Genomic DNA, 27,936 nt, shown 5'->3' on the forward strand with positions numbered 1-27,936 from the left:
AAAAAAACCTCAACCAGGTAACTTGCCCCGACCGGGATTCGAACCCGGGCCACCTGGTTTCGCAGCCAGACGCGCTGACCGTTACTCCACAGGTGTGGACAAACTTGTTAAATGTTATGTTATTGTTAAAATAAGTTTGTGTCGCGATATGACTTTTGTTATAAGTTAAAGCGTCAATAAATGAATAAATGAAAAAAAACTATTTCCATGACAACAAACACATTAGCAACCATATAATCCATACATTCATTCATTTATAACTTCTTCACAAGCAACACTTTACAAAGAAAAGGCGTACAATTTAAAATTAAATTTAGATACCAGTAATGAAATTTAGTTACCAGTAATGGATAAAATATCGTATAGCACACAGAGTAAACAGATTTTATGCATTATATATAATTTACTATTAACACTATTGTCAACTCTGATGAAAAGCTTCCTTTTATCTCAGGCTTCTGAAATAGTCATTTTTCACAACGTTCATGTACTGTTAAATGGTTTACTGTTAGGAATGGATATTTTTGTTTCTGATAATGATATTGCTTAATTAATACATACTGTAAATTAGTAATTTTCGATATAATTATTTATGAGATTTAATATTTCTGCTGTACGAGAAATTTGAGGAACATTAACAGACACTATTTATTGATACTAGTGTTGCAGGAAACAATAGAACGACGAAACAAGAATCGTGAGACGCAAAGCGACAACGACGCCTGTGCGAACTAGAAATAAAACTTGTCTCCATTACCAAACAAGCAGTTCTGAAAGAAAAGCCCGTCGGTTGTTCGTAGCAGAAGGAAGAGGAAAGAGAAGAAGAAAAGAGCGAATGACAACTGTCACCGAACATTATTACGCTTCTTGTCTTCTTCTTCTTACGTCAACTTGCCCGACAGACAGGCGAACATCTTCTGAGCGAAAGAAGGAAGACGGCTAAAAAAATGACAAAGCTTGACAAAGAAAAAAAAGATAAAAAAGCGAAATAAGCTGTCTCAATGTCATCTATACGGCACGTCACTATTTTTGTGAGGTCTTCGCTCTCATTTGTCTGATGACAGTGACGTCATATCAAACGATAGACAGCAAGAAGTACAAGACAGAATGAAGGAAGGAAACGAGGAGGGAATAAAAGAGAAAATTAAGACAGAAAAATAATACCCGAGTAAAAAAAACCGCAATAGTTCACAGCAGAAGACAAAAGAAGCTGAAGAAAACACTAAAAAGATGGGCAGAAATGAAATCGATACAACCGCTTGTAACACAATTTCAATCGAAACGGGCCACCACCATCTTTTGTTTCATGGCCGCGGCTGAACGACGCCTCGTCGCGGACATCTCTCGGCGGGCCAGGCGGCGGGCTGTCACAGTACTCACCTGCAACAAAGAAAAAACCAGTGTCAACATCGCACATGCGCAGATGCATTACACACACGTTCCTTTGAATCGGGAATGACGTAATCAACAACACATGTAAATGCACCTTGTTGCGATATTGTTGCATTCCGAAACACAATGTAGCATGACTATCGCTAAGAGTGCAAGAACTGTGTGGAACATTGTCCCAGCTATAAGAAGCATAGCCTAGCCTTTAACATGTTCTATTGTAGCAGGGGATGTCAGAAATGACATCATATGTACAGAGACAAGTAATTATCTCTCCTAACATTCTTTATGTTTGATAATGATCTAAAAGAATGAATAGGATTTTAGATCTTTTTATAATAATAATAATAATAATAATAATAATAATAATAATAATAATAATAATAATAATAATAATAATAATAATTCAATAATAATAAAGTTACTTTTCTGAATTAATTGCACAACTTAAAGTAAACTAAGAGACTAATTCTTATGAAGTAATTCTCAAAGAAAATAAAAAAAGAATAATAATTTAAGGCACAAATTAATTGATTCTTTCCTTGCAATCTCAAATTCAAAACGTTCAAATGCTCGAACATATCCTTGAGAAAGTTAAGTTCCTCGATCCATGTAGAGTCAACTAGTTCTGGACTGTCTCTATTTTTCTACTATGAATTCTGATAAACATTCACGTAATTCAAAATACCTGGACAGAACTTTTTCTTGGCTTAACCAAAGGATATCGTAATGATAAAAAACGTCGTCAAAATGAGGATTTATGTACGCAAATCTGGTGGACAATTTCTACGCACAACTCGAAACTGACATAGTGTAACGAGTCTACGCCATTAGCAGCACACACTTTTGATTGTACTTTATTCTATAAACATAAATACAATGCTGTGAGGAAGAAGCTCTACAATACATCTTCACATACATTTACTAGTATTTAATTTCAATAAAAACAAATTAATTTCAATATTATATCATTCTGTAATTGAACTAATAATTTCAGGCGTTCGACACTGATTATCTTTGTAACTAAATAATTCCCACAAACCAACAAAGAGCATCACCTCATCTTTCACTTACATAAGAAGTCAAGAGTCTAGTCAGAGTGAAACTTACTGAACGACTTCTTCGTCAATGTGTAATGTACAATCCTTGCGTTCACCAGTGACTTGTACCTGCGTGCCTTACGTGCTCTGATCAGCGCATACGGGCTGTGAGCACGTTTGCGCTCTCGTTGACATCACTGATTCTATGTCAGAACATATGAAAACGATGTTAGACATCATAACCCGAGACAATAACACAAACAATTGCTAGATTATTGATGTGGCTACCCAAGCACATAGAATTAGGCTACAATAAAAACCATACAAATATTTGATCTGAAAATTGAAATAAAGCTCATGTGGAACGCATCGGTTTTCATCACATTTTAACAAGTACCGGTATCCTAGGAATTTAAACATAAAGTCTCATTATCGAGTATTGTTTTCGAATAAGACTGCCACAAACCATAATATATTAAGAGAATAACTTTCTAAAAGTGTAATTTTCAAAAAGTAATAATAGTCCCTACGTCAATAAATTGCATTGTTCAAGACATAATCTTATGTTATTTTGATATTTCTAAACATTATAGTCAGTTTAGAACAGCATGCCAACTACCGGATTCTGTATGATCTGTATTTACTTTCTTTTCTTTACTTTGATAGTTTCTCTCATTGTTCTACAATAACTGATAACTACGCAGTTTTATTTACAGATCCCCACCATTTTTATGTGGCATGTTGCATGTTAGCGTAATTATACTCCATCCATAGAATGCCGTGGTTTTAAACTTCCTATTACTTTCATACTGTTATGTATGTTCTCTCTTCAAGACTCTAGAATCTGCCACCAGAGCGCGCTGCGTTGTGTATCAGGAAAACAACGTTTTCATGAGAGTTAGGCCTTGTCTCTGACTGATACGACCAGACAGCCCCGGGCCATAATTCACCGCACCAAGTCCTCTGTGCAAAGACAGCAACCAGGACTGAGGATTAGTTAACACCGGCTATATATAGCACATACAAGCAAAGTGACACAAGCACTGCTATCTACAATATTTACTCTTTTTCCAAGCGACTGCGAGGTTTCGAACTGACAAATGCGCAACGACGCTCCTCAAACAGAAGAAATCTTTTGATGTTTGACTGCACCGAATTGATGGCTGACAAAGATTTGATGCACCATTCTTTAAGTTTATAATAAGAACTACGTACTAGATCAGCGCAGCGGAACTTAATTGATTGTTGTGAGATATTTTCTATATTATAATAAATTTTATTCCGAGACGTTAAAGAAAGGACTAAGAATAGCATCAATGCAGCAGGAAAAACAATTCATTCACTTTTGTAAGAGGTTTTATGAATATTTTAGTGAGTTAACATCATATGCTGAGTTATGGGGGGGGGGCTTGGGAGGGCAATGCCCCCCCCCAAACTCGGCGGAATTTTTTTTTTCTATTAACGTTAGAAAATATTGAATTCAAAAGATTGTTCTTACTTTTGTTTATGATTAAGTTTCTGTGCTTAAATTGACGAATTAATGTCTTCAGACCATGCGCCTGGACTATAATATGTATTTTAAATTTCTGAATGCATAAGAATTTCTATAGTTCATTTGAGGAATGGAATCACTATGTTTTTTTGTAATAGCCTGTACTGATGTGTTAGAACTCTGCAGGTGTTCAAGCAGCCACTTGGAGAAATATGAATAACATACTGCACAACAATGCAGAAAAAAGAAAAGTGATCTCAATATAATGGGTAAACTTAAAGACGAAATTAAATAAAATAAAAATTAGAATTTACATTTCATATGATATCTTGCTTTTTTAGATAAACAGATAAAGTAAACGTAAAATTGGTCCACCGCTGTGAAGTAATGGTCTGGCGATGAAACGAGCGGGCCCAGATTCAAATCCTGGTTGGGACAAGTTACTTGGTTGAGGTTTCTTCTCAACCAATTGAAGCAGAATTGTTGGGTAATTTTCGGTGTTGAATCTCAGACTCATTTCGCCATCATTAATTCACATATCATCCATACAATTAGCCGGGTTAAGTTCACGGTGCGGAGTGCTGTACTTGTACAAGAGCGCAGCCATTCGGTTACCCAGCCATTCACAGAATAGAAGTGGTAAGCACAGTGCTCAGGCTGCAGTAAGAGGGGGGAAAAGAAGTAAAATTGTATATTTTGTTGCAATTTTACTTTATTGCAATACCTTTATTAAATGATCACATACCGATATACTGTACCAAGGTCAAGCTATAACGGGGGGGAAGAGATAAATGTTTTCCCCCATAATCTCATTATATCGGGATTCTATGGTTTTGCTTTGCCTCCTTCCCAAGGAAACGGTTCTCTCTCCGCCTATGGTTAACAAAAATAAGAATAAGATCTATGCAGCGAAGCCCAATTGATTGTTGTCAAACATTTTTTATGAATAGCTCGTAGCCATAAAGGAAAAAGAATAAGATAAATGCAGCTGAACCTAATTAATTGTTGTGAAAGATTTTCTATATCCGAATTATTTTGTGTGAAATTACAGAACGTTCAGAACTGATACCTGACAAAGATTTAATTCACCTTTATTTAAACTTACAAGATCAACGCAGCGAAATCTAATTGATTGTTGTGAGATTTTTCTTTACAATTGTGTGAAATTAAAGGGAGGACTACGAATAAGATCAATGAAGCGGAATCTAATTAATTGTTGGGAAAGATACAGAACGTTAGTTATCAGAATAAGATCGTTGCCTTAAAATCAAATTGAATTTTGTCCAAAATATTGTAAATCTTGTGTAGGTATCAATGCAGAAAATAAAACTGATTACGATAAATTTTCTACATCATTATATCATAATGTGAAGTTACAAAGAGGGCTAAGAATAAGATAAAAAAAAACAAACTCATTGTAGCTGAGCGCTATTCTGTTACACCGCATCACAATTTTGGCGTGCGAAATAAATAATGGGAACGTTAAGTACGAGTGTTTTACCTTTGCCGCAGTCAGTCTGACAATTTTCTTTGGCAAATGGCTGATGTGACGTGTATAGGAACTGGTACCATTCTCAGCTGCAGTAGCAACATGCTCACAAACTGGACACTATACTCTAGGACACACGCCAAAAACGCTGGCGCCAGTTGTACGTTACAGAAACATTCGTATAATTACATTAATGTAGACAAAGTAGACTACTGTATTTAATAATTGCAAAATATTTTGTGAAGTTACTGTAGACTAAGAATTGGATGAATAAAGCGAAATTGTGGTTTTAATGGTAATTTCTGATCAAAAATCCAATGGACCCGGATTCTATTTGAGCACTTTCAGTTATGGTCGTCAATGCAATCGAAATTCATTACAAAAATGTTGTTTACAAAACTCAGATATAAAATTTAACTTACACAAAATTTTAGTACAAAACGTCATTAATAAACAACCATTCCCAATACGATTAAATATACTGTAGCACTCTGCTTCACAGGTACACGAGCTCAGATTTTTTATTCATTCAGGGGACAGTGTCCATAACCCTATTGTCGATTAATCGCAACAGTTCCGCCACCATACTTCCCAGCTACAGATAAAATGTAAATGCAACAAAAGTACACTTCAGGAGACAAAATCGTTTTCCGTGGACAAAACGGGGACGTTTAATATTCTGGGACAGTAACTGAAAATTAGCATCTATCCTCGTAAACAAAAGACGTCTAGTCACCCTATTAGAGTGTTTTTCTTGTCTTGAATTTGCTCCGTGCTGTCTTGAGTGGTAAAATAACGCCATGCCGACCATATGATTGGAAAGTCCCAAATAATTTGGAATGGATAACGCAAATTTTAAAGGATGTTATATGGATTCCGATAAGCTAAGACATAGGAATTAAATTAATAATTATGTATTTGCCGTCTTAGATAGCTTATCAAATGCTAAGTGAAAATTTATTCACTAAGTTAACATAACTTGTTGAACGATTTTAAATCTATTAACGTTTTCGGCAGTGATTTGCCACCTTCAGCTCATTGAGATGTGAATGTTACAATTTATTAACACTTTACAAGGTTAGAGTATGAACAATGTTAAGGTGAAAATCAGTTAACATATAAAGTAGTTAAAATAAATAAAATAATTTGTGCTAATTACTAAGTTATTTAAAATGTAACAATAAAGCAATGAAGAAAATTAATGTGTGGTATCACAATTGGTATTGGTTTTAGCTGTTTTCGTGATACTATTTGTTGATTCTTGTGACTAAAGTTAGTGACAAATTCTTCCATTTATCTTCCTTGGAAGATCGTTGCATGTTGTATGGTTCAACCAGGTCATATTAGCTGCAAATATTCAAACGAAAAGAATCAAACAACAGGAATTATATTGCGTTTAACTATAACTAGTAGTTAATGCTGTTTCAGAAAAAAATTTTAGTATATAGTCACAAGAATAAAAAAATAGTACCACAAAAACAGCTAGAACAGTACTAATTGTGATACCATACATTAATTTTATTCATTGTTTAATTGTTACATTTTAAATAACTTAGTAATTAGCACAAATTATTTAACATATTTTAACTCTTTTATATGTTAACTGAGTTTAGCCTTGACATTGCTCGTACTCTAACTTTGTAAAGTGTTCATACATTGTAACATTCACATCTCAACGATTTGAAGATGAAAATCACTGCCGAAAACATTCATCGATTTAACAAGTTACGTTAACTTAGTGAATAAATTTTCACTTACCATTTGATAAGCTATCTAAGACGGCAAATACATCATATTAATTCAATTCTTATGGATAACGCAGTTTAGTGCAGACTATTCCATAATGAAAGAAGAAAAAATTGATTCAATCAGGTTTCTTCAGTATCATTTAATAAACTACCGCTGAATATAATTATGATTTTTCAAGAGTGTATCGGCAAGGAATGCAAAAGTTGTAATTATCACAGACGCATTCAGACTCCAAAACTTCTATTAAAGTACAGAACTTATGTCAACAATTTCGTATCTTCCTTTAATTAGCCTCACATGCTGATGTTAAGGAAACAAATGCTTCCACAGACAACACGGAGGTCCATCCATCTTGCTTTTTAACTTCTTGGCAAGCACGTAATGATCACGCAAACATCACATTCCAAAACTTACAGCAGTTAGCTCGTATCAAGTATGCATTTCATAAGGTCAGAGAAACATATTTTAGTTGTATACGAACAAGACTTTTATTTGACGATTATAACAGTTGTAAAATTGATTTAAAAAGTATCCTTCGAATCACTTCAACAATGCACAATAGATGTTTTAACGCGTCCAGCGTTATTTCAAACAACGCCATCTGCTGACTACTTTCGTCTCTATCGAATGCATTTTTATCAGATGAAGAAGGTGACGTATTGAAAATCAGTAAAAATATCTTCGGTTTTTCTTAGCCAGTAGGTCTAAATATTTGTGTTTTCTCTTAAATATATATCACGTTTTATTATAACAACTTATAGAATAAGATGTAAATATTATTTAAATTGACTATTACATTTTTACTACGTCATACAACTTTTGACCAATAAAATGGCACAAAAGGACGTCTTTCAACTTATCGCATAATTTTATCGCTTCCCTATCATTTGTTTAATTTTATCGCTTCCCTAGCATTTGTTTCTTTTTATCACTGCCCTAGCATTTGTTTCCTTGTTTGCCAACATTTCAAACTGAAAATTCTTTACGGTACTATAAATCATGCTTTGCGATCGTCATTTGTTTACGGCACAGACAGTCAACTCAAAATGGCGGCTCCATTCAAACGTTTTGGTGAAACTAACTTTAGTGAAATAGAATTTCAGTAAGTCAGTTAATATTTCATTGTATAAGAGTACTTTATTTCTTCTAATCTTTATATAGGCCTACTCTCTTCTAATCGTGTAATAGTCAATTAAATCCCACTCGCGGTTTGATGTTCTCTAGATAAATCAAAACCTCTAGTGAGATTGCAGTTCATAAAATTAAAGAAGAGGAACTTATCACTTCAGGACCCAAGATTCTTTACTGCTATGAAACAATATAATGTTACTGTGGAGATTGTCATTACATAATAAGAACAAAAAACAAATAACTGTAAAGATTTCCAAAAATAAACACGCATGGACATTGAAATAATAATAATATGAAACAGTAAATAACATCCATATGCAATAATATAATTAAAGTACAATCTAATAGGAATCAGCATTCTGTGCATTCATTGAAAGACATTCATCAAAGATCGCCAATAGAGAAGTTCCGACATTTAGGACGTCAAAAACATGGCAATGGATATCCAACTTATTGTAACTCGTACGAGGTAACCCCTGGCGTAAGCAATCCGCAGCGCATATCCTTTAAGGTCGTTTTTCCTATTTTATATAGAAAGTTATTGACCTTAGCAGAGCATGCTTGACGTGCAATATCTCCTGGTTCTATAAGAGTTTGGACACCCATGGGCCAGATAAATATAAATAAATGCTATATTACGAATTTAATTCATTTTAAAATGATGAACTCCTAATCTGTATAGATTCTGCTGTCAATTAGATGCTAGACATTAAGTAAGACTCTCTTCAATGTATCGTACTGTTGACTTCAATAGTACGTACGATATATATTAATATTTAACATAATATTATAGACCTAATAAGAAATACATTAGAGTTTAAGATAGGAAGGGCAGGATGATTTTAGTGGGCCTATATAATTTTATTTCCTATAATTTATCAAAACTTAATTGTGTTAAGCAGAAGAGGAGATTATACTAAGGGATATGCTACTGTAGATAAATGAAAGCTGTGAGCACTATTGGGCCTAAATGCAAACAAGACGAAGACCATAGTTGTCGGAAGAATAAACGTGTAAATTCTAAATGAGGTAGTGAAACAAGTGGACATATTCAAATACTTGGGGTGTATTATAAATAGTAACATAAGCTGCTGCCAGGAAGTTAAAATGGGGATAGCAATAGAAAAGAAGCTTTTCATAGAAAAAAGGAACATCTTCTGCGGACCTCTGGAAAAAGAACTAAGGAAGAATCTAGTGAAGTGCTTTCTGTGGAGTGTGGTATTGTATGGTGCAGAAACATGAACATTACGATGAAGTGAAGAGAAACGACTAGAGGCATTTGAAATGTGGATATGGAGAATAATGAAGCGTGAGACGGACGGAATAAGAAATGAAGTTGTTCTAGAAACAGTGATTCGAAAAAGAATGTATGTAGGGGAGAGTCTGGTAGTATCGGACATCGGGTAGTATCGGACAGTGCGTTTCTTTCATCTACCACCATATATGGTAGTACCTGAATGACATGGTTACGTTTCTCTATGCGACATAACAGAAACGTAACCATGTCAATCAGGTACTATCATCGTGTGGTAGATGAAAGAAACTCATTGTCCGATATTACCCGATGTCCGATATTACCCGAATCTCCCCTATGTATTTATTTATACTGCAAGTGGGCAAGCACCCGGTGGCAGTGGTATACACAATATAAACAATACACAACACAATTATACAATACACAATACAATAAGAATACACAACACAATTATACACAATAATTACAATTAATAATAATACATTAAATAACCTAATTAATAAGTGAACCTAATTTTACATTACAACCTACATATGTATAGGCCCTACACAAGTCTCACATTGGTACTGATAATAATCTTTCACTTTACTCTCATCTCACTCACTATACTGGCACTATGACTCATTTCACTGAAACTTTAGAACACATTTCACTGACACTATATAACACATTTCATTGACACTATAGAACACATTTGATTGACACTATAAATTATCACTGATCGGAACTATTCACTGCACTGTAAAACCTTATCTTCACTTACTTACCACGTTTCACAGTTCAAATAAGACAAACAATTACACCCTTATTCATACTTATAAACGGAACTACATTTAAACTAAACATTTCTAGTCTAAGATCCTCTTACAAGCTAGGCCTATTTTTAAATAAATTACAATTCGTTCCGGCACCGGGAAACGAACCCGGGACCTCTCAGCTGATAATGAAATTGATCAGAAAGAGAAAAAGAAATTAGCTGGGTCATTGGTTAAGAATGAACTGCCTACTGAAGGATGCACTGAAAGAAATGGTGAACGGGAAAGAAGTTCGGGACAGAAGAAGATATCAGTCGATAGCCAACGTTAAGATAGGCCTATATGGATCGTATGCGGAGACTAAGAGGAAGGCGAAAAATAGAGAAGATGAGAGAATGCTGAGTTTGCAGTGATAAACCTGTCCTTGGACAAAAAATTTTTATTGAATTATGAATGAATATTATATAATGTAATAGTAGTTTTACTACTAGTAGTAATAGTTACAATAACAGGAGCAGTAGTTTTAGTATTTAATTTAATAATGCTTTCAACTATGCAAGCTATTCAGAGTCGTAATTCAGTGTGGACGAGAAATGGATGACAAATTTTGCCTCGAACCCTCTATCATGTAAAGAGTTCTTTTACGTGCCATAAATCTACGACAAGGGCCTCTTAGCTTTGTACTTTGTAGTCCACACCTGTGGAGTAACGGTTAGGGCGTCTAGTAGCGAAACCAAGTGGCCCAGGTTCGATTCCCGGTCGGGGCAAGTTACCTGGTTGAGGTTTTTTCCGGGGTTTTCCCTCAACCAAATATGAGCAAATGCTGGGTAACTTTCGGTGCGGGAACCCAGACTAATTTCACCGGCATTATACCTTCATCTCATTCAGACGCTAAATAACCTAAGATATTGATAAAACATCGTAAAATAACCTACTAAAAAAATTCGGTTGGATTTGAACCCGCGAACTTTGGATCCAGCAACGAAATCGATTGTATAGAGAAAAATTAATCCCAAATTCCTCGCAAAGCTGGATGGGCACCGATTCAACAAACTAGCTGAAATGTCAAGCAAAAACTATTGTACCATGTGAAGAGTCGAATCAGCGTTTATTTCTTATCGCTAGTCCAAAGCATGACGCCTTAAACTATGCAGTTACCGCGCGGGACGTCAAATATTACACATATCAATCAAAACAAACAATTTCTACATCTCAGAGCCTTGATATGACTTACTGCGACGCAAATATTTAACATGTATACGTTCTTATAATGCCTGACCTTAAGAGTACTTAAAATTATTAATTTCAAGGCAAGAAAATACTTCATTCACTTTGAGAAAATCTCTTCAGACACAATAACAAGAAGTTAATGTTCCAAGTGACCTTTAAACGGCAATTTGGTTTTTGAACATATTTAGTCGTGTAAACCTGAAACTGATTAAAAGATACGCTTAAGTGGTGAATCCTCGGTAGAATTAATACAGGGAAACATCACACAAACACGGGGAAGGTAGGGGAGCAGGGACAAATGCAATGCAATCATTCTGTTGATCAAACATGTATGTTTTTAGTTAGCGAACAACAAAAATTATTCGTACCGTGGGACTGAGCTGTATTGTCCTACATATCAATTACCGTGTCATAGAGCACAAATTACAGGTGCAACCAATTGCAATGCACCGACTAAAAAGCATTACAATTAAATCTCGCAATGTAATTTCATGCTCCAACGATCAAAATCATATCAAATTGAACACACACACAGATACATTTCAATAATGTTGTGTGTTGATGCCCCCAGGAAATAGAGGAAGAAAACCTGCGTGTAGAGGAGTTATATAGCAGGTGTACACTATATGTCAACTGGTTATGAGAAGTTAATTAAAAACGACCAAGTGCATCATCCACTTTTCACATTGAATTATTGTCATTTTGCGATTTGATGAACTGTGATAAAAATCCAATCATTTTCAAAGCAAAAAAATTTCTCCCCCACCCCCTCATATTTTGCTTGTTTACAGTTTATTTCTCGCTTCATTTGATTTACAATTGAAATTGGATGCGTTTACTGTATAGCCCCTGTAGTCGCCACTAACACAGTCACAATATTTGTGTTCCTCCTCGTATTTTTTATTATCATTTTTCATTACTGCGTCTCGTCTTCTCGGCCTACCCAATTCGATGAGTCGCCATATTGGTGACGTAACCGATGTTTATTAACAGTTGAACGGATCTATGCCAACAGCGCCTCATGTGGGCCCCAAGGGAAACACGCCCACCTTTTGCTATAAAATCCTGGAATTTTCCTGATTGCTATATGAATGTAGTAGGGACCACCGACATAACCTCAATTAATTTGACGGCATACACACAGAGACGATAGAAAGCCCTCAGGTAAAAGTCCTTGCCTCCCCTTTCTCCTGAACCGCTCTCAACACACACAAACGTCTGATGGATTCGTCATCCAGTGTTCAATAAAGTACTTTGCATTATATTTTTTTTTTTACAAAAATAATGAATCATTTTTGCTTCCTTCCGAGCCGGCTTTGAAATGCTGTCAGCCACACTCCAGACAATCACATCAAACGCGATCAAAACGACTATCCGCGCACTGTCTCGTCAGCTACAATGGGTGGTGGACATTTCCTATCGGCCTATTTAAGCGATTCGACGAATAAAAGTAAATTAAATCCTTTTTCAGTGCACAAAAAGCTAATAACAGACTTATGCCCCTAGGGCGCTTCCTAAATATGGATCCAAACCACAGTCACCGCGGAACAGAGAGATTAAGATGAGTTAGCGCTCCATGTCGTTCTCTTTTCTTTTGTTGTAGAATGCATAATAAAGGGATCATTGAAACTGGTAAGTTATAAAACAGTAGTAGCGCTTCTGCCACCAGCGGACCAGGTTCGATTCGTGACAAGAAATATTACGATGTTATTCAAAACAAACATAGGCCTATATTTCAAAATCAATGTAACTTTTTAAAATTGAAATGTACACAAACAAAAACAACACGGGAAAGAATTATACTCATGCAATTTCGATCATTATACTACAGAATTTGTGTCCACTCAGCATTGTGATGAATTTAGTGAGCTATGATAGGTAGCGACGTTCGGTTTCGAAAACCATCTGAGAAGAGCATCGTGCTGACCATATTGTATCTCCATTCTGGTTGGATGATCGTCTACCTCTACTAAAATATCTGTATGTGAGGCCAAGAGGAAATTGGTCGGTCTTGGCCCTACATGGGCTTTTCGCATCACGAATTTATATTTATTTACAAACAAAAACATATTTATATTTTTTTGTAGGTTATCAACATCTTAGGCTATTTAGCGTCTGAATGAGATGAAAGTGATAATGCCGGTGAAATGAGTCCGGGGTCCAGCACCGGAAGTTACCCAGCATTTGCTCATATTGGGTTGAGGGAAAACCCCGGAAAAAACCTCAACCAGGTAATTTGCCCCAACCCGGAATCGAACCCGGGCCACCTGGTTTCGCAGCCAGACGCGCTAGCCGTTATTCCACAGGTGTGGGCCATATTTGTATTCTAAAATCAATGACAAGTTATTTATTTCAGTATAGCAGTAGTTAAAAATAATATGTCCTCCAAGTTACTTCTCAAGAAGCAACAATTTCTCTTCTATAATTCCAATAGAATGTCCTGCTAAGTCTTGTGGAATACCGTATTTTATCGCATAATCCCCCCCTCAAGGTTTTTTTTGTAAGTATTGAAATTAAATTAAATATGACAGATTTCCTTCCTCTCAAAGGACAATTGAGTTCCTTTAAATGGTAACGTTTCTACGGCATTTGTTTCATATCCAGTAGAATTTCGAGCGTGAAGGCTCAAGGTCAAACATCTCCTAACAATAGATCTGTACCTGATCCGTCTAAGTTATGCTATATCTTTATATTTTTGTCTCTATTTCTAACTCCACAACAAGTACCGTTAGAAGCTGTCTATACCGACAGCGTGTAAGTGTATAATCCAAGCATGGGATTGATCACCGAGGAAGTTACTAAAAAAAGAGGTTAAAAACTGGAAATTCTCTGCTTTTGATGGATCCGAGGATGACATGTTGTGGAATAGTGAAAATTAAGGAGATGATGTGTTATCTGAATCAGATGTGTGTGAGGACAGTGATGGTACCGATGAAAATGGTGACAAATGTGGTAGGGCAGGGAGGGGAAGAAAACATGGAACGTCACTCCTTGTGACTTAACAGTTTTTATTAAACTGTTTGAGGGAACTTATGTATGTAACACGTTTTTAATTGAAATAGGTATATTTTTAGTTACTGGTAGTAATTTAATACATATATTTTGTATTGTATATTTATTTGTTTTGCCTACGAATGTATTCATTATCCCTCGTTTTCCCCACGAGATAAAAGAACATCCATAATGAAAATTAATTAAATTATACTTATGTTTATAAACACTTAGAATACTTTAAGCATTCCTTTAGAAAACCTACTCGCATAATTCTCCCAAAAAAGAAAAAAAAAACATAGAGAATTACGTGGCAATATCAGTTTCTCGACGGTAATAAAAGGCCTAAAAGGTAACATATTTCTTTAAGGAAAGTGGATATTGCAGATGATAAAAAATCACATTTTCAATTTTAAGGAGACATCCCACTAAAAATGACAACTTTTTCCTAATCACTTCTTTCAAATTCAAATTCAAATTTTGAACTCCCAAATGTTCGTTTTTTTTTTCTATTTTTTTTAGATATATTTTGAAACCCAACTTTTTAGTAGAAGATTTCAATTTCTTAGCTTTCTTTTATCGGTTACATTCACAAGACATCGAGAGACATTATTATGCATTCATTTAATGAAATATCTCATTTATTCATTTTCAAAAATTGTTTTGAAGTTTTTAAAATATTATTTTTTATATAATACGTGAAAAAAATATTAATAAAATAAACCAGCAGGATCTCTTACACAATAAATGCATAGAAACATTCAGCTACCTCATAAATACTCGGAGAAAAAATTACATCCAGATTTATTAATATTTGACATAAAAAAGTTGGTATTGAATTAAGAAAGGTAAACTTATGGAAAAATGGATTTGAAAGTAAGATGAATATTTATGTAGCACATACCTATTAAAATTTTCCTCCGCTATATTCATCTAGAAACTTTAGGGAGACAACTTTAGAAGAAAAAGTTACTAGATTTTTAATCACATATTTGTAAAAAAAGAATTTTTTAATGAAAAATAAATTTGACAGCTCTTTAACTGTCACGCCCCCTTGCAGCCTTAATTTAAAAAATTTGTTAAACACATCAGAATTGAACTAAATTCATTTGGGATATGAAAATATACATTCAAAAAAAGGGAAATAGTCACTAAAAATATTTTGGAAAATTTTCATGATTTTGAAGGGAGTCTCTCGTTAAGATTTAATTGACTGGGAGGGAATTGGGCTGTGGAAATTGATCGCGGGAGGAAACTGACTCACACCCAAAATTAGGCATACGAAGGAGATTTATAAATAGTTCCGCTTATCAAAAGTAGACCTTTTCGGAATGCTTTAAATAAAATTAGGGTTATTTTATCGCACACTTCATGGGCTGCTCTATTACATTAGACTATATCATTTGTTACCATAGAAACTATGCTATTATCATTAGTGTTAAAGCTCATCCACGATCTATTCTAACTTACTACAGAATCTGTTATCTTTGAACTTCAAAGTAGGCTTATATGTTTTATTAAGAGAGTACCTACAACAATTTTTTGTGTATAAAATGTATCTTTGTGTTACGGTAATTAAACAACAATTATATATCTTATGTAATATGTGTACGACATGCATTTCTTACACTTGTGTAATTTTAGACGCTCCTGTCTGCTGTTCGTGTTTTGAATCATGAAGTTCCACTAAACACACAAGTGACTTTAACTATTACAGTATTTAATATTTTTTATAAATATATGTTCATTTTTCTCAGAATGTTTAAAGCTACAGTTCTAAAACTCTACTCACATGTCGTGAGTGCATTTGTGGGAATAAGCTTTTATCAAAATAATGATAATATTTATTCAGAAATAATGAAATTAGTATGTAAAAATTTATTTTATTTTTAACATGGTAGATATACATTTCAAGTTAAATCTGCATAAGTTAAGCCAAATAAACCGATCTTATCAATAGAGGTAAGAACAGTGGAAGAATGTGAGTACAGAATTATACGAGTAATTATAAAACTTTAATGGTTTCTGAGAAAATCAAGCACTATTTTTCACATTGAACATTAAAAAAGAAATGTAGCCATACACTAATTCCATTGTAAATGATTTTACTCATATAATTTATGGTAGAGGTATATTCGATAAAGAAATGAAAGAAAAATTATCTTTAATAGCACAACAAATAAACTGTAGCCTATTAAATTTGTTTCACCCTTAATCATGTTCACAATTCTTAGGCTGGTATTACACTATCAAAGTTCTTTGACAAATATCTTTTATAAAATATATGACAGTGTAATGGGTTTTCTTTTATAAAAGTTTCTTTGACGAAAGATCTTTTATAAAATGTAAGTGCATCTTCTTATATTTTATAAAAGATCTTCCTAGCTTGAAACCAATATGGCGGATTGTTACTATGACCAAAATGCTGATAATGAGAATATGAAGCAAATGAAATGTTATAAAACACAAAACAGGGACTACAAAAACATAAATAAAAGAAGATAACTGTACATAAAAACAGCAGAGACTATTACTGCTGCACATGAGTGATAGGCCCACACAAGTCAGGGAAAACTAAAAATTATCTTCATCCATTCTCAAATAATTTACATAACTTTTCAAGTTCTCGCATTGTAGGCCTACCTCTTACCTTTTGCGAGTTTTGATGGATAATTTTCTTATCACGTCTTATATTGTAATATTTTGAACTGATTGTAGCTAATAATGTATAGCACCGTTCTTCATTCATTTTTGTGATAAAAAAAAAGATTTGTTTTATTTAACTATAAATGAAGGCTGATGATTTTTGTTCCTTAATTTAAGGTTATCTTTGATCAAATGTTTTATATAATGCAATATATCAAAATTCTAACTTTTATCACAGATCTTAGATTAAATATTTCATCATTATTCTTTGTCAAAAAACTTTGATAGTGTAATACCAGCCTTAGACTATAAATAAGAACTAAATCTAAATGTCATAATAGCATCAATCTGAATATATACACGTTTGATGCAATTACAGGGACTTTATGAATTGTCTGACGCTTTTTTATATGGTTGTTTGATTCCAAATGGCCGCATTCTTGTAGATTTAGATGTATGAGTTAAGGTCTGGTGAAATCCCGCTACAGAACCTTCCTTAGAATGATGCCATCTGTACGCCATTCATAGTACTACAAGCACCTGCAGGATTTTGGGTAGATATTATTCGAATGATTGTGATGAATATTGAAATGGGAATGATGGAGGAAAACAGAAGAACACCGAGAAAGATCAGAAATCTTGGCTTTGTATAGAGCCAGAAACAAAAAATGGGCCGAATCTTGGTAGCAGTCCTCCTGTATGTAGACAACAAGCTCGCAAGACTGCCCACAAGCAGCATACATACAGGCGTTCTTGCTTAATACATATGCGCAGTATGTTTTAATTGGAACTTAGAAAATTCAGGTGGCCCAAATTTTGTTTCTGGGTCTGTACATCACAAATACGACTCCGACATCGTTTGTTACATTTAATATAAAATTGTTCTCTTCCCATTGTTGTTCAAAAGTCGCTTTCCTTTGCCACTGTTCCTACTTCTTACCCTACGTACAGTATACCTTCCAAAGCATCGATCTACTACTTGCAATGACTTACCTCACTGATAGCAAGGATTGTTGGGAGGAAGGAAAAATGAGGACAGCAAGGACTGGCATTTTAAATGAATTTAATTGAATTTCTGGAGGGGGAGCACTACGACCAAGCACTGTGTCCTTGAAAAATTAATTGCGCTGACCCTCAAGCTAGGCGCACTCCAAACCCACACCAGTTGACTACACTAAGGTTTGCTGTGCATCCAGGTTTCGAGCAGACAACCCAACTCGTTTCTAGGCCAACCCCCTCCGTGCGTCGCCAGTCGGCGATCAGGGAATGCTATGGAATGATGATGGAATGGATAGATGTTGACGGAATGATATAGATACCTAATATTGGAAAACGGGAGAATCCTGAGAAAACCCATCTACGATTTGTCTGCCACAAGTGTCACTATTCACTTAACCAGACTTGGTTTCAAACCTGGACAGCCTGTGTGACACAGACGTAATCCATATCTCCTTTAATATCTTAACGTTAATTATTGGAATCTTCGTCACTCTCTAGCATCGCTTTGACGGCGTCCATAGCTGCGCATATCCAGCGTCCGTCTGCTGCTGACGAACCTCATGTTTTCTTCACAGGGAATAGTATTAAATCCTCATGATCTCTCCAGTAGTACACAGCCTACAAATTTTCCAGCTTTGGACAGATTTTCCTAGCTCTTAAACAATGCATAAGTTGGGAGTGATCGATGGGCAGTGAGGGGATCTATCTTGCTGTCATGGACACCACTTTGGGGGCCATCCTCTTCCTCTCTCTGTCGTCCTCATTCTCACTCCCTGCCATTGTCCATCTCTCCTCCACATTTCTACTGTTCGTCTCCACGACTAATATACTAGCAGATACAAAAATGTTTCTCACGTTCCTTAAATCACGATGACACCGACGCATACAGCAAATTATCGTAATAATTCAATTTCTAGTCTCGTATTTTCATAGTTTAGTCACGAAGGGCGTTCTCGTCTCCCTGCGCATTGAAACAAAACGTGAAAATTATCAAGAAAGAAGAATCTGATTTTGGAACGAAAAATCATTGGATATATGTAGATGTCTCTTTCATGTAACTGCCGACAGGTTTAATAACTAAATTTTATGTTGAATTGTTATGATATCACAATTATTCAACTATTTGCTTTTTCGCACAGATCACTAAATAATTGTTACAAATTCAAAAACTAAAATGTAAATTGTTTTATATGCACGATTAATATCCATATCTTCATTAAAAAACTAGAGCTATGATATTCCATAGGTTATATCACAAAAGAACGAAATTAGGCATTTGTTCCGCAAAAGGTCAAAACTCAACGTGTAATATGGCTTATTTAAAAAGTACGGACATGAAAGAAAAAGTAAATAAACTATGTGTGAAATAATAAAACGGTTAAGAAAACAAGACAAAGACTTTTAAAAAAATTCGGAAATCTGTGCAAACGTATTATGTTGTTATATATGTACATTTGCTCAAATAAATAAAAAAAAAATCTTATTATTGTGACAGCGACGTGAGAATCGAACTCACGACCAGCGTCCCGCAAGAAAGCAGATCGCACGGGCTCCACGGAACATTGAGTGACGTCGCGCGGTGGAGAGAAGGGAGAGAGGGTGTATTACGTCACGCGACGAGTCTGCGCGCGCAGCTGCTACGCAGTGGATGTGGAACGACCTTCCCGATTATTCCAGACGTCTGTCGATGTAGAGATATTGAGATAATTCTCTACACACCTGTAGAAGGTTCTCGCAACTATGATTTTGCTATAAAAGAGCAGGCGCCAGCGAACTAGACAGAGTCTTCAGAGTTTTCAGTTATTCAGTCAGTGAGAAAGCCAGAGCAAGCAAGCCAGCCGGAGTTCGACTCGAGTGTGCGTCCGCATCTGCGTCAGCATCCGAAGGCCTGAGTTCGAGTGCAGTGGACCGCAGTTGGAGGGACCTGAGTTCGAGTGCAGTGGACCGCAGTTGGAGGGACCCGAGTTCGAGTACAGTGAACTGTCTCTGAAGGTCTGTGGTTCGAGATACCGTGAACTCGAGTGACTGAGATAGAAGAACTGTGAACTGAGAACTGGTAGTTCTGATTTGTAAATAGTACTGTGTAAATATTAGTTAAGTTTAACAGTTCATTGTTGTGCGTAATAGTCCAAGTAAGTTGTCATTGTCGTCGGTGGAGTGCTATAACGAATACTGTGTTGAGTGAAGATCCAATTGTTGACGAGAGCGTTTAAGGTGGATTGTAGAAAGGAATTATTGTGGCGAATAAATTAAATTGTTGTAACTAATAAAATTCACATTGGTGTCAGAACCGGGATATTATCGACAATGGAGAACCTACAGCAGATCCTGCAAGCCATCGCGGAAATGAAATCTGAAATGAAAAAGGACATAAGTGACGTAAAAGCAGAAATGAAGAACGATATCAGTGAGGTCAAGAACGACATAAGTGAAGTGAAAGGCGACATAAGCGGAGTGAAAGGCGACATAAGCGGAGTGAAAGGCGACATAAGCGGAGTGAAAGGCGACATAAGCGGAGTGAAAGATGACGTCACTACGCAAATTGAAAGCGTTTCAGCCCACGTAGATGGAATTGTCGCCATCGTGAAAGACGAACTCAAAGCCGACCTTGACAACCTAAACAAGAATTTTACAACTATAAACGAGGCAGTAACGGAATTGAGGCAGGAGGTAGACCATTTCGACGGCAAAATCCGCGATCTCGAGCGCCGTCAAGAGCAGACGAGCGAATTGCTGGACAAGACGAGTGAGGTGATGGAAAAACATGCTGAAGAAAACAAGCACATCCTCGCGTTGGTGGATCGCCAGGCTAGAGAACATAAACAGATAGTTGCCGAGGAGGTTCGACGGGCCATGCAAGAAGCGGCCACAGAGTTGAGGACTCCATATAGTGCCCCTGCGGAACCATCGGCTTCAGCCAGACATCACAACGTCAAGACGCCGAAGTTCGACGGTACGACGTCTTGGGCGATATTCCGTCGCCAGTTCGAGGCCATCGCAGAGCACAATGGGTGGACGCCAGCAGAGAAAACTACTCAGCTGCTGGCCGCGCTTCAGGGACAGGCGTCGGAGATTCTTCACAGCGTTCCAGAAGATGGGACAGCCGCTGAGATAATGGCGGCCTTGGAGGGACGTTATGGTGACCATCAACTTGCGGCAGCATTCAGGACCCAACTGAAAACGAGGGTCCAACAGTCAGGCGAGTCCCTGCAAGAATTCGCGATGGCGGTGGAACAACTGGCCCATAAGGCGCTCAGGGGCCTACCTAATGACTTCATCGATGGAGAGGCGGCCTACACCTTCGGCAGCGGAGTTCGAGACCCGGAAATAAAGCAACAGCTACTCCTGGCAGAGCATCGCACCATCAATGCAGCTCTGGCGGCGGCCCTCAGGATGGAGGCAGCCAAGTTGACGGCGAACGTCTCGGCATCGCACCGGATTAGGAGCGTCGCGGCGGCCGACGTCGAGGAACGTCAACCGAAATCACCCGAGCGACGAAGACGAGGAGTGCCCACCTGCTGGTCCTGCGGCGAGCCTGGACACCTGAGGAGGGACTGTGACCGATCTGGTCACAAACAGGAAAACTAAAAGGGGCCGATGCGATGAGGGGCACGTCGGCGCCGTCATCACCATCCCCTCGGCTGATCTTGAAGACGGTTAACAGAAGATGCGACGATGGGCTGATTGCTGACGGATGGATAAGAGGCCGCCCATGCAGAGTACTGGTAGACACCGGGGCGTCGCTCACTATCGCCAGACCGCAAGTCGTGCGTGGACTACCTGGGAGGACGCCGCTGCGCCGGTATGAGCTACGTACTGCCTCAGGCGAGAACCTGCCCATCCAAAAAGAGGTTTTCCTGGACTTGACCTTGGGAAAGAGGAGACTGGAGATGTGGGTGTTCGTCGCCAACATCACTGAAGACGTCATCCTGGGACTCGACGCCATGCGGATCTTCGATGCAACGGTGGACGTCCGGCGCCGTATCCTCCGTTTTGGTCAGGATGAAGTGTTCCTGAGGGACGTCGAAGACCAACCCATGGCCGGCAGACTCACCTTGGAGAATCAAGTGACAATCCCAGCAGGCTGCGAGATGGTGGTGACGGCAAGACTGGACGGACAACCTAAGAGAAACCTGCTCCTCGATTCGCAAACAACTCCGATAGATGGGGTTTATGTGGCCAGATCCTTACTCCCGAATCAGAAGGTGGTACCGGTGAGGGTCCTGAATGTCACCAATCGGGACAAGGAGGTGCCTAGTGGAACTGTACTAGGTAACGTCGAGCCGGTGGTGTCTGTGACGTCGCTGGCAGAAAACGAGGAGTGTCACCGACCACGTCCAGATTTAGACCCACCACTGAAAGAGCTGGCTCGAGAATTGCCGGCGAATTTAAGCAAAAGAGAAAGAAGACAAGTCCACGATCTACTGACAGAATTTCAGGACGTGTTCAGTCTGTCTGAAAATGACTACGGGAGAACGGAGAAAGTCCAGCACCGCATCGACACCGGAAATGCTCGCCCAATCAGACAACCTCCTCGACGCGTCCCTCTAGCTAAACAGAGGGAGATTGACAACCAACTGGAGGACATGAAAGCAAGAGGGGTCATCGAGGAATCCGACAGCCCTTGGTCATCACCTGTGGTGCTGGTGAAGAAGAAGAATGGGGACCTGCGCTTCTGCGTGGACTACAGAAGACTGAATGACGTCACCAAGAAGGACTGCTTTCCCCTTCCACGAATTGACGACACCTTGGACACCCTGGCCGGAGCAGAGTGGTTCTCGACGTTGGATCTCAAGTCAGGATACTGGCAGGTGGCGCTACATCCGGAGGATAAGGAGAAAACGGCATTCTCTACAGGCCAGGGACTATGGCAGTTCACCGTTATGCCGTTCGGCCTCTGCAACGCCCCGGCTACATTCCAGAGACTAATGGAGTCCGTAATGAGAGGCCTGACATACGACACCTGTTTGCTGTACCTTGATGACGTCATCGTGGTGGGCAAGACTTTCGGCGAACAGCTGATGAACCTGAGGAAAGTGTTCGAGAGACTGCGACAAGCCAGACTGAAGTTGAACCCGAAGAAATGTCATCTATTCCAGAAGAAGGTCAACTACTTGGGACACGTAGTAGGGACCAACGGAGTGGCCACGGACCCGGAGAAGCTACAAGCCGTCAGAGGATGGCCGAGACCGAGGGACAAGCAGGAGCTGCGCCGCTTTCTCGGCCTCTGCACTTATTACAGAAGGTTCGTAGCTGGGTACGCCAACATCGCTAAGCCTCTAACCCAGCTGACCGAGGAGAAACGACAATTCCAGTGGACAGACGAGGCGGAGTCATCCTTCCAGTCGCTGAAAGAGGCGCTCTGCACTGCTCCTGTACTGGGATATCCCATCCCTGGAAGGAAGTTCACGCTCGACACGGACGCTAGCAACGTAGGCATCGGCGGAGTACTCTCTCAGGAACAGGACGGGCAAGAGAGGGTGATTGCCTACTTCAGCCGAACACTATCCAAGGCTGAGAGAAACTACTGTGTGACGCGTAGAGAACTTCTTGCCATTGTGGAAGCCCTGAAGCACTTCCACAAATATTTGTATGGCCAGGAATTCCATCTGAGGACAGACCATTCTGCACTCACCTGGCTATTGGGCTTCAAGAATCTGGAGGGGCAGACCGCCCGTTGGGTTCAACGTCTGCAGGAGTACAACTTCACCTCTGAACACCGACAAGGGAAGAAACATTCCAACGATGATGCCCTGTCACGACGTCCGTGCCCGGATGGCTGCAAACACTGCCTGAAAGTAGAAGAGCGGGATGGCGCCCACGCAGTCAGAGCAATTGCCGCCCAGCCGAGCCCAGGATGGGATAACGCCGCCATAAGGAGGGAGCAGCTGGAGGACCCAACCATTGGACAGCTACTGCGTGATGTGGAGTCCGGCCAGAGACCAGTATGGGCCGATATCGCCAACCGTAGCACCACTTACAAGAGCTACTGGGCCCAGTGGGAATCCTTCACTGTCAAGGACGGTATCCTGAAGAGGATTTGGGAGTCGGCCGATGGAAGGACCCGCATAGAACAACTTGTCCTGCCCAGGAGCAAGGTGAAGGAAGTGCTGGAGGAGACTCATGCTGGAGTGACTGGAGGCCACCTGGGAGCCAACAGGACGCTGGACAAGTTAAGGCAGAGGTTCTATTGGTTGCATCAGAGGACCGACACGGAACAATGGTGCCGAAGATGCGACACCTGTGCAGCCAGTCGCGGACCAAGGACCCGCAGCAGGGGAGCCATGCAGCAGTACAACGTGGGAGCTCCTTTTGAGAGGATCGCCATCGACGTTGCTGGACCGTTCCCGGTCACGGATCGCGGGAACCGCTACCTGCTAGTCGCCATGGATTACTTCACAAAATGGCCAGAGGTGTACGCGATTCCCAACCAAGAGGCTTCGACGGTGGCCGACGCGCTGCTTGACAACTTCATCTGCCGATTCGGGGTGCCCCGGGAATTGCATAGCGATCAGGGGCGCAACTTCGAATCCAACCTGATGGGAGAATTGTTCGAGCGTCTGGGGGTGCATAAAACCAGGACCACTCCCCTCCACCCACAGTCCGATGGTATGGTGGAACGCTACATCAAAACCTTGGAAGAGCATCTGCGGAAGGTGGTGTCCAACCATCAACGAGACTGGGATGCCAGAGTCCCACTGTTCCTCTTGGCCTACAGAGCTTCGGTCCACGATACAACAGGGATGACACCGGCAAACATGGTCTTCGGGAGAGAGCTGCGCCTGCCCTGTGATCTGCTGTTTGGCACGCCACCCAGCGCCGACCAGCCAGCGACTGACTATGTGGCAGAACTCACCGAGAAGTTGAATGGAATTCACCAACTGGCCAGAGAGCACCTCAAGATGGCCAGCGACAGGATGAAGGTGCGCTACGACAGATTAGCCAACTCTGCAGGATTCCAGGAGGGCGACCTGGTGTGGCTGTATCGACCTACCAGGACCAAAGGGAAATCACCAAAGCTGCAGCGTGCCTGGGATGGACCATACCGCGTGGTGACCCGGATCAACGACGTGGTGTACCGGATCCAGCGACAACCTCGAGGGAAGATGATGGTGGTGCATCTGGACCGATTAGCAGCCTACCAAGGGACTGCCCGGGACGAGCAGCCCTAAGGAGGGGGCAATGTGACAGCGACGTGAGAATCGAACTCACGACCAGCGTCCCGCAAGAAAGCAGATCGCACGGGCTCCACGGAACATTGAGTGACGTCGCGCGGTGGAGAGAAGGGAGAGAGGGTGTATTACGTCACGCGACGAGTCTGCGCGCGCAGCTGCTACGCAGTGGATGTGGAACGACCTTCCCGATTATTCCAGACGTCTGTCGATGTAGAGATATTGAGATAATTCTCTACACACCTGTAGAAGGTTCTCGCAACTATGATTTTGCTATAAAAGAGCAGGCGCCAGCGAACTAGACAGAGTCTTCAGAGTTTTCAGTTATTCAGTCAGTGAGAAAGCCAGAGCAAGCAAGCCAGCCGGAGTTCGACTCGAGTGTGCGTCCGCATCTGCGTCAGCATCCGAAGGCCTGAGTTCGAGTGCAGTGGACCGCAGTTGGAGGGACCTGAGTTCGAGTGCAGTGGACCGCAGTTGGAGGGACCCGAGTTCGAGTACAGTGAACTGTCTCTGAAGGTCTGTGGTTCGAGATACCGTGAACTCGAGTGACTGAGATAGAAGAACTGTGAACTGAGAACTGGTAGTTCTGATTTGTAAATAGTACTGTGTAAATATTAGTTAAGTTTAACAGTTCATTGTTGTGCGTAATAGTCCAAGTAAGTTGTCATTGTCGTCGGTGGAGTGCTATAACGAATACTGTGTTGAGTGAAGATCCAATTGTTGACGAGAGCGTTTAAGGTGGATTGTAGAAAGGAATTATTGTGGCGAATAAATTAAATTGTTGTAACTAATAAAATTCACATTATTCTCATTCAAAGATGACATTTCCAGCTCTCAACGTTTTCCTTGGTCTTCCTACACGACGTCTCCAACGTTATCAATAATTAAGTGTTTCTTACATTCATCTAGGTACGTAAGTCAATTTTTATCAGGTAAGTTACATTACAACTTATAAAATTAGGTCAGTTAAGTTAGATCAAATCGAGCGAGATTATATTAGGTTAAATAATTTTGTTTTTAATTCGTTATTTAATTATGCTAGACCAGTTGCTAGGTTGTCTAGATCCATATATATTATTTTAATGTACCGAAATACATATGATATTTCCATGCAGATATTCTGCGTCATCATACGATGAAAGAGTAATGGAACGGAGAAAAATTCTCTCCGGCGCCGGGATTTGAACCCGGGTTTTCAGCTCTACGTGCTGATGCTTTATCCACTAAGCCACACCGGATACCCACCCCGGTGCCGGACAGAATCGTCTCAGTTTAAGTTCCAACTCTTGGGTTCCCTCTAGTGGCCGCACTAATTCAGAGATGTCTATGAACGTAGGACTGAAGTCCACACATGTGCTGAGGTGCACTCGTTATGAGTGACTAGTTGGCCGAGATCCGACGGAATAAGCGCCGTCTTAAATCACGAAGTGATTTACGCATATCATATACATTATTTTAATGTACCGAAGTACATATGATATTTCCATGTAGATATTCTGTGTCATCATACGATGAAAGAGTAATGGAACGGTGTGGCTTAGTGGAGAAAGCATCAGCACGTAGAGCTAAAAACCCGGGTTCAAATCCCGGCGCCGAAGAGAATTTTTCTCCGTTCCATTACTCTTTCATTGTCTAGATCCGTTGAAATATGTGATGAAAAGATATTTCACAAGAGGAATCGGAGAATTTTCCATAGAATTACCTCACATTCTCCTTACATTTTGGGAAAAATCTAAAAAAAAAAAAAATCCAACTCAGTAATCAGCCCTTGCGGGTTTCGAATCCCGCAAGTGTAATCCCGGATCAGTAGGCAATCTGAGATAAGCCAGTGGCTAGGTGAAATCAAGCTGGGTCGGATTAGACCAAATCAAATTAGTTGCATTAAGCCAAATCAGTTTGGATTTCATTAGTTAAAATCAGATTCAGTTACATTATGAATAGATAGGTTTGAGTTTTAAAACGTTGTATTGTAAGTAGCAGGTCTCTTTGGATCCTTGCCTTTTACAAAATGTCTCATTATACAAATTGATATACAAAGTAAATAATATTAAATTTAAACCAAACTGATTAGTAAGAACGTCAAATACGAAGGGAAATATTTTCTTTTAAAGTTGTGTTATTTCTCTTAATAAAGGGTTGACATGATATAGTAGCTTATTCCTATAAGTAGCCTGTAGATTCTGAATATGAGCAACCAGGAAGGGTATATGAAGTTCGATGTAGAGTTTAACATTGTTTGTGAGGAAGTGTGCACTAGTGATTGTACGGCAAATAGCTCTTTGAATTTCTTCCAATGCAATGAGTTGAAGTAACGGGCATAAGCTTGGAACAAATCAGGTTAGGTTACATTAAGTTAAATAATGTCAGGTTAAATTAAATCAAATTATTTTAGGTTACTTTACGACAAACCAGTTCAAGTTGTGTAAGATAAAATAAGTTTATGTTATACTGGGTAAAATCAGAATAGATTACATCAAGCAAAATCAGGTTAGGTTACGTAAGATAAAATTAGGTTAGATTACATCAGGTAAAATCAGGTTAGATTCCATTAGGTAAAATTATATTGGATTATATTGGGTAAAATCAGGCTAGAATAAT

The sequence above is a fragment of the Periplaneta americana genome, chromosome 12 (assembly GCF_040183065.1).
Source record: "Periplaneta americana isolate PAMFEO1 chromosome 12, P.americana_PAMFEO1_priV1, whole genome shotgun sequence".
In the NCBI taxonomy this organism is placed as follows: Eukaryota; Metazoa; Arthropoda; class Insecta; order Blattodea; family Blattidae; genus Periplaneta; species Periplaneta americana.